This window comes from Struthio camelus, chromosome 1 (genome assembly GCF_040807025.1).
Source record: "Struthio camelus isolate bStrCam1 chromosome 1, bStrCam1.hap1, whole genome shotgun sequence".
NCBI lineage: Eukaryota > Metazoa > Chordata > Aves > Struthioniformes > Struthionidae > Struthio > Struthio camelus.
In genome coordinates this window covers 1,750,258-1,757,309 of record NC_090942.1, presented here as the reverse complement: position 1 = coordinate 1,757,309, position 7,052 = coordinate 1,750,258, and the positions used below count along the sequence as shown (strand labels likewise).

Genomic DNA, 7,052 nt, shown 5'->3' with positions numbered 1-7,052 from the left:
CGGGGGTGCCTGGGCGGCCGGCGGGGGCCCCCGCGTTGCTGCGGCTGCGCCGGGGCTGGAGGAGCTGGGAGATTGCGCGGTAGGACACTCACCTCAGAGCGGCTGCGCTGCAGCGGGCCTGCGCCGTGGAGCCTCTGCCAGAGCGGCGGCCGGGGAGGGAGCCGAGCGGGGACGCGGCGCGGCTCGCCCTGAGCCGCCGCAATGGCGAGCGGGAGAGGCGGGGACCGGCGGCGGCGGCGGCGGCGGGAGGAGGCCGGGGGGGGGGGGAGGGAGGGAAGGAGGGAGGGAGAGGGGAGAGGGGGGGGGAGGAGGAGGAGGAGGAGGAGGAGGACGTATGGCGTCATAGCCCGGCGCCGCCGCCATAATGAGAAGGGCCAGAGGCGCCATGTGCGGGAGGGCAGAGCCGCCGCCGCTGCTGCTGCTGTCGCGCGGCCGGAGTGGGGAGCGGTTGGCGCCATGTTGGGGAGGTCGCGGCTTCTCTCGCCGCGTGGGTTGGGATGAGCCGCGGGGGGGGCCATCTTGGGGAGGTCGCGGCCCACCCCTGGCTCCCCCTCAGCACCATCCCACTGTGGAGGTGCGAAGGGGGTTTGGGCAGCGGGGCGAGCGCTGAGGAGGCAGCGGTGGGCCGTGGCCAGGCCAGCGAAGGGACCCAGCAGGGTCCCCCCGCAGCGAGGCGGGGGACCCGCGGCAGAGACCGGCCGGACAGGGCCCTCGCGCCTCCAGCCGCCTTCGCTCTGACGGCCCTTTTTGAGGCTGCAACGCCTAAAATACGTTTCGTCCCGCTGCCCGCGGCTGGGTCGCGCTTTCCCACCTCCGTTTGCCACCTGCCCTGCACTGTTTTGAGGTGGTACGGGAAAGCCAGATTGCTGACCTAATTTGGGCCAAAAAAAAGGTCAAAGTAACCCGGCGAGGGCCGCCGGCTCGAAGCAGCTGAACTCAGCCGTGGTCCTTCCCATCAGGGTTTCGGTTACGCGAACGGTAATGCTGTCTGGTATTGGAGCTCAGAGACATCTCTGAGGATCAGGGCCTTGTTCTGCTGGAAGATGTCCACGGTCAACGGCTGTCCCGGTCCCCAAGCAGCTTGTGATTTCAATAGGACCTCAAACGTAAAGGAGGAAGGTTTAAAAGAGAAAAGGAGAGGAGGGAAATAATAAAAACGGGTATAAATGCGTCTTCTGTAGACCGGAGTCTACAAAAAGGAATCTGATGGACTAAAGTGATCAAATTTAAGACGTTTTTCCCACGCTTAAGGGATGGCATGGAAGATGCAGCAAGAACGGCTACAGGGACACCAGGAAAGTCGGCAGAAACCTTTGGATCGCCGAAAGTGGCGAGCACACAAATCACAAGGCGCTGTGGCAGACCTGTGTTCATCCCAGGGACACCAGGAAAGTTGGCAGAAACCTTTGGATCGCCAAAGGCGGCGAGCACACAAATCACAAGGTGCCGTGGCAGACCTGTGTTCATCCCAGGGACACCAGGAAAGTTGGCAGAAACCTTTGGATCGCCAAAGGCGGCGAGCACACAAATCACAAGGTGCCGTGGCAGACCTGTGTTCATCCCAGAGTCCGCGAGGACTTGGGGGAGACACCTGCATGTTGCCCTTGCAGAGCAATAAAACACTCCTACCATGTCCTGCCAGCGGTTTATGAGGGAATCATTAAAGTATAGGGATGAGTGATTTCCCAGATCTGCAGCTTGGAAAGCAAAATATCTTCAGTAATACCCCTTCATTAAGGATGTTGTGTATGTGTCATGCACTCTCTGCCAAAGATCTGGTGGGTCAAAAATTGACTAGATTTTCATATTAGAGTAATCATAGTTTATTCTCGTTAGGGTAAAATGTGTATCATCTGTTTTAATTTCAGGACATCACCTTACCAACTGCCGCCTACTAGAAGCCTCTTCCTCGAGGATGTCATTGTACTACAAATAATACAATTTCTGTCATTATACTAATATCCGCTATCAGGATTTTACAGCTTTCTTTAAAGCTTGTAGTACTAGTCCCTGTGAAGATGGAGGCCTCTTACATGCCTAGCAGCTCGCAGCACTCTGCACATTTTATAAACTGATAGTCAGATGAATGCAGAGATTACGTCATCTGATCGGTGGAATGGAACACAGCAACCAATTTTTTCTATTAAGAAACAGAAGAGAAAAAAAAGACTTCTTAGAGCAGGAAGTTATGACCATATTATATCCCCCCTGAAGCTGCAAGAATACGGTATGGAAAACGACGATAGGTGCGCAGACCCTGTAGAGGCGATTGGCACCTCAGGTCGAACCTCAGGTCTGGGTCGAACGTCCGCTCTGCAAAGTCACGCTCCAGCTCTTGCTTGTGCAGTTCCCCTGCGTTTCTTCAGGGGCTTTGCTGCCACGTGCGACCTTTCAAAGTGCATTGTGGGAAGAATCGTCTTTGCTTTTTGCACGGATGTTGTCTTAGCCCCTGGACTCAGTTAAGTGAGTCACTCTGAGTTTTGGATGCTCTGCATTTCTGTCACTGGTCTCCAGTAGGCACAAAACATGGATCCAGGCCAAATGAATGACTTACTCCAGTTGCTGGCATGAACACAACTTTCCTTGCAGAACTGGGAGGTGTTTTGGCTGGGGCTTGTTGCTTTGCAAAGACGGGGGAGCGCCTGGCTGAAGCGATGGCACAGGCTGCCAGCAGACGTGTGGAGGCAGCTGATGCCGACTGTCATAGCCGTGGAATTCCCTTGCGCTCATCGGCTGCTTTGAAGCAGGGCCACAAGCACCAAGTGCTGCCGCTGCGCCATTCTGCAGGCCTGGTGTAACCAGCAGTGGCCCAGGATTTCTGCATGACGGAGGTCACTTCCTTGCTAGCTGTACAGCATGGGAAAGTAGATTTAGATCAACCACTAGAAAAATGTCATGGTGGTAGGATACAATAGTACTGGGCGAGCTGAGGGAGGCTCTGGAATCTCCCCCATGGAGGTTTTAAGAACAGGTTAGACAAACACCGCTCAGGAATGCTGTAGGTAGAGTTGCTTCTGCCTCAGGGAGAGGGATGGATGCCATGACGTCTCAGGGTCCCGTCCAGCTGCATGTTTCCATGGCCACATGTTGCTAATTGGTTTGGAATGGGCAGATCAACCCATGCGCTTGTGAAAATGCTGCTGAATGTGCCGGGCCTGGCGCACATGCTCGTTTTTCCACCCTTCTCAAAGTGCCGTAGTCCTGTAAACGGAGGAGAACAGTGCACACAGGACCAAACCTCTCTAGAGGCAATGGCGTGGACATGCATTTGGGATGCACCAGGAGCGTCCTCCAGAGAGGCAACATCTTCCAGTAGGAACAAGCTAAGACTCTTCCTGCCTGAAAATCAGAACGTCAGCCTGTGTTTGCCCAGGTTATCATGGAGACCTAGCTAGGCCCAGACAGCCCTGCGTCATAGACTCATAATCCTGCATAAAAAAGGTCGATAAAAGATGGTTTAATTGCAAGTACAAAAGTGCACGTGGCCAGCGGAAGGGGAGGGAGCCGGGCTTGCGCTCCTATGGGGATGCGGGGGCTGTTACGACCTGCCCTACGCAGCACACACGAAAAGGGGGAGGAGGTTAGCTAGGTGAGGGCTAATGGTGCAGGGTGAGAAAAGGTAGCTCTGGTAACAGGGCAGGCCCAGAAGAGTGAGGGCAGGTCCACGAAGGCTCACATGTCCGCATCCTTGGCTTGGGAGGAGAAAAATGTAGAAGGGGATAACACGTGGACAACATTACTAATCCACCAGGTGGAACACGTTCGTAAGCAACCCTGTTACAGCTCTGCAAAGTTGTGAAGTCTGCAGCACCTTGGTGCCCAGCCTGCTGGCAGTGTGTTGGCAGGGTGTTTTTCTGGATGTGTCTGCTCGGGTGCTGTGAGATCATGGGAGAGACATCAGACAGAAGATGATGCGAGTGTGTTTTAACAGTTCGCCTTGCCTCTGGTTGGTGACTTCTGGGGCAGAACAAGAAGATGGATGAGTAACAAGGAAGCACTGCCTGGTAGGACATGCATAGGAAAGCATAAGGGGACTGGGAGTGCCTGGCTCTGCTTTGTAAAATGGGTGGGTTACCAGCAGCAGGGTAAGCAGCTTTTGGGCTTTGGCCAGTAGCCTCAGACCGGTCTGGCCTGAAAGCACCCCCAGCCTTTGGTCAGAGATTTTACATGTTTTCAGGAGCCAAGCTAGGGTCAATACATAAATAAAGAGCCCAAGGTCAATCATCTCCAGTGAAGACTTCCCCTATGTGGCAGTGTGGCTAAGTTAAAACTAGAAGATTTGCAACTGTGAAAAAGCACTGCAGATTTTAGGAACCACAGAGAGAGATTATGTTCTCATAAGGGGATGAGACACGTGCCTTCACTAGCACATTTAGCATGTCTGCTAGACTAGGTCAATCCAATCTTTTGTTCCCATCAACAAAGCTAGTGTGGAGAGAAGGGAGAGTTCTCCAAAAAACGTTTTGGAGATACAGCTACAGCTTTAGGACTTCTTAGACTTCCTGAACACACCGGCTCTTGCTCATTTTATAACAGGTATTACAATAGAGAAGAGTCTGTTACCTCACTGGATTTATGTGGGAAGGTTGATCTCTGGCATGCTGGAAATGAAGGAGCTGCACATGGTCCTGCAGTGGAAGACACGTTCCTGGCAGCGATTCTGCTCCGGGTCTGTTTCCCACAAAATGTCCTAGCTGCCTCATAGTTAAAACATCTGCTGCCTTTTGGCACTTTTTAGCTGCCTGTGCTTGCGAGCGTTACGAGGTGGAATCCCAGCCTCTTGGCATCTCATATCAGGAGAGAAGAAGTCTATGCATCTTTTTTCACATAGCTTTTATTCATCTTAAGCCTACAGAAGAGAAAAGCCACTGATTCACCCACTATGCTGTAAACAAAACACCCTGATGATTTAGCAGAAGTAACTGAGCAGTTTTTAAATGCATACACTGCAGACTGTGTAAAGACTACAGACACAGCTGTTTGGCCTTTTCCTTCTTTCCCTCTTTTTCAGAGAGAAAAAAAATTATATCCATTGCTTTCCTTTAGTGCAGGAGTCTTTGTAACATCCATTGTTCAGTAACGTACCCTAAAGCAGATTTGCATGGCTCATAAAGAGCCAGGCTGGTTTTCATTTCTCTAGGGAGAATGCTGATAGCGCGAAGAGTTTTTTGGAAGTAGCTGGGTTTGGGCCCTGGCTGCTACAGCTCCTGTGTAGCTAGATGAGACTAAAGCCTAGTCTGAATTTTGGGAGGATTTTTGTGTTGCAAAGGCCCTTCTGTACTCTCTGCTACAACTGATGTAGTGACCAAAATCCACACAGGTGCAGTCATTTGATAGAGCTGCTGCACGTATGGTAGCCGATGCCTTTAACATGACCCAGAGCATCTCAGGGCTCTGCAGATACAGGTTTCTGATCTTTCTTTCACCGGAATATCTCCTTTCTTCAGTTTAGCTCTTTTCACCTTGTTCTCCATCCTTGTACTGCTCTGCGTAATTACGCTCTTCAGATATTCTCAGTTTATATTCTCTCCTTTTGCTCAAAAATATTTTGGTCAAGTTCCGCATGCAGAGATCTGTTAATTTTTCTGCACAGGGTATGACAGGCGTCTAAAGTTGCCCAGTGTCACAATGCAAGATGTGGCAGGGTGAAGAGATTGAAAACAGTAGGTAATTAGCCTTTCCAGGTATTAGAGAGGAAGGCATTTGTCCTTTTAGTTCCGTTTCTCCAGCCTTCTCATTATTTATTTGGAACATATTTGCTCTCTTGCACAGATGGGCAATGCCTCTGTGAAAAAGAGGCATGTCCAGAGCTATTTTCTCTGATTCAGGTTCGGTGTCACCAGAGCCATTTCAAGACCAGGGTTTCCAGTGCTGCCTCTCTGAGCTATGATGTGATACCTCTGACTGCTCAGCTTCAGCATGACGTTACCCTTTTTTATAATGTTCAGCCAGCACCATGCAGAGCCAGTGCACGCTCAGATGTTCACCTGCGCCAGTAGTGCTCCAAGGCAGCCAGGAGGCTCAGATCATTTCCCGGGAGGGTTACAGTGGAGAGCAGGTCTGTGCTAAGGACTTGGGAAGCCTTGGTTCTCGCATCAGTCAGGAAAGAGTTTATGAGAATCTAGAAGATACCCAGATGGGGGCTGAGACCGTTGTTTTGGTCTATGCTCGTACAAGAAAATGGGTTCTGAATGCTGCAGTAATACAACTGATACATGGCGGTAGTCTTGGGGACAACAGCTATTATGGTATTTACCTTATTTACCTCCGCTGCAGCTTTCAGTAACCAAAAGCAGTCTGGATTTTGGGCTTGCACCTCAGCAGCTTGCCTCTTCTTTGCCTCTCATAACTAGCGATTAATTGTTTCTGTTCTGCCAGCACCCAGAGTATTTGGAAATAAAAAGATGGTAGTGCTGGGTGAGCGCTCTCATCTCTGCAAAACAGCAGCAATATTAACAGCTACACAGAGAGAATGGCATGTAAGAGCCCACTGGAGCTATTATGTGTCGCCTTTCAGTGCCCATTGCAACGTTCCTTACAGCTCAGCACCAAACTACAGTAGACTTTACAGCACAAACAGGTAATGGAGAGACCAAGACGAGACAGCTAAAGAGGAAGAAATGAGCCAGGAACTTTGTTGACAGGAAGGCATTTCCTCTCTGGTCCCAACATTTTGCCTAAAGCTTATTTTTAAATACATATAGTGAAGTTGGTTTTTTTTTTTTTAAGCATGTCTTGGAACAGGGTTAGCCAACTTGTGACTCGACTATCTAATTTCCATGCTGAGGCTTGTCCCGTATGGGAACTGTGGTGCTGCTGGGAGCACCTGATAATCCCACTCCTCAGCGGGGACAGCGAGCTGGCAGGAGCTGCTGCAACCGCATTTCGGAGAGCAGGAGCTCACCTGTGTGCCCAGTTCCAGAAGGACAGCTCTGCAGACCACCCCTGATGTAGGCTCAGCTTATAGCGCTTGTGAATAACGTATTGCTGCGATGCCTTTTGTAAAGGGGCTGCAGATCTGCTCTGACCTTGTAAGATATTTCTTCAGGTCT

General features: G+C 51.1%; 1 protein-coding gene across 4 annotated transcripts in view; it reads right to left on the bottom strand.

Moving 5' to 3' along the window:
- Nucleotides 1-328, bottom strand: part of NRF1 (nuclear respiratory factor 1) — a 71,090-nt gene extending 70,762 nt beyond the window's left edge. For 3 of the 4 annotated variants that reach the window (XM_068945118.1, XM_068945042.1, XM_068945202.1), the window contains exon 1: nt 93-250. The gene's annotated coding sequence lies outside the window, so the exon portion shown is untranslated. Of the gene's footprint in view, nt 1-92 lie in introns of all 4 variants that reach the window. The other variant, XM_068945281.1, reaches the window with a different exon arrangement.
- Between the last annotated feature and the right edge of the window lie 6,724 nt (nt 329-7,052).